The 755-nt window shown below is 47.8% G+C and overlaps 1 pseudogene; it reads right to left on the bottom strand.

The window, feature by feature from the left end:
- Positions 1-466, bottom strand: part of LOC114031633 — a 5,796-nt pseudogene extending 5,330 nt beyond the window's left edge.
- Positions 467-755: the final 289 nt, after the last annotated feature.

Here is a 755-nt window from a genome sequence, read left to right as displayed (position 1 = left end):
GGCAGGCTTTGGATGTAGGAGCTTTGGCTTCATTGTTTTTTCTGGTTGTATGTTTTGATCTTCTTTGTCACAAAAGTAAGATAATACAGTCTGATTCTTTTTGAGCTGTTTACTCATGATCCCGGCCAATTACTTGAGTTTTAAACTCTCTGTTAAGGTAAAAGTATGTTTCCAATGTGGAGAATGTACTGTCCCAAGCTTCTGGGGTTTGTACAGCTTTTTTCAGAGATACTTCTAGGGACCTGAAAATTTTCACTTCTTCCAAGGCACTATGATAAGGCACGAGGTGTTTTCTCTCCACCGGCACAAGAAGCTTCACTACACCATGATTCCGCCTCGCTCCAGGACTGCCAACAAGAACTATGACCCAGATCAAAGCATCAGTAAAGCAATAGATTCCTGCCTCTACACTGGCAAAGAGTTCCCTACAATCTCCCTCTGATAAGCCGCTCGATTCCCCCTCAGTCTGGGGGCCGGAAGCTCAGGAAACAGCCACGGCCCTGGGGGCAGCTGAGACCTAGCTCCTTCTCTCACCTCAGTCACAGACTTTTCCCACTGTCCTTCCAAGCTGTCTTTGGCATTCCTGGGTTTAGAGGTCTGGAAACTGCCACAGCTGCCCATGATTCAGTCCTCTGAGGCCTGCTCCAGATAAGCTGTGGCTGCGTGCCCAAGCCAAACTGTGCTCCTCTCCCAGCCCAGTGAGGTACATCTTTCTGATCAACCATCCAGGCTGGAAATTTGTTTCACTCTGTCTT

This window comes from Vombatus ursinus, unplaced genomic scaffold, assembly GCF_900497805.2.
Source record: "Vombatus ursinus unplaced genomic scaffold, bare-nosed wombat genome assembly UNPS02015197.1, whole genome shotgun sequence".
Classification (NCBI taxonomy): Eukaryota; Metazoa; Chordata; class Mammalia; order Diprotodontia; family Vombatidae; genus Vombatus; species Vombatus ursinus.
This window is presented reverse-complemented; position numbering and strand designations above follow the sequence as displayed.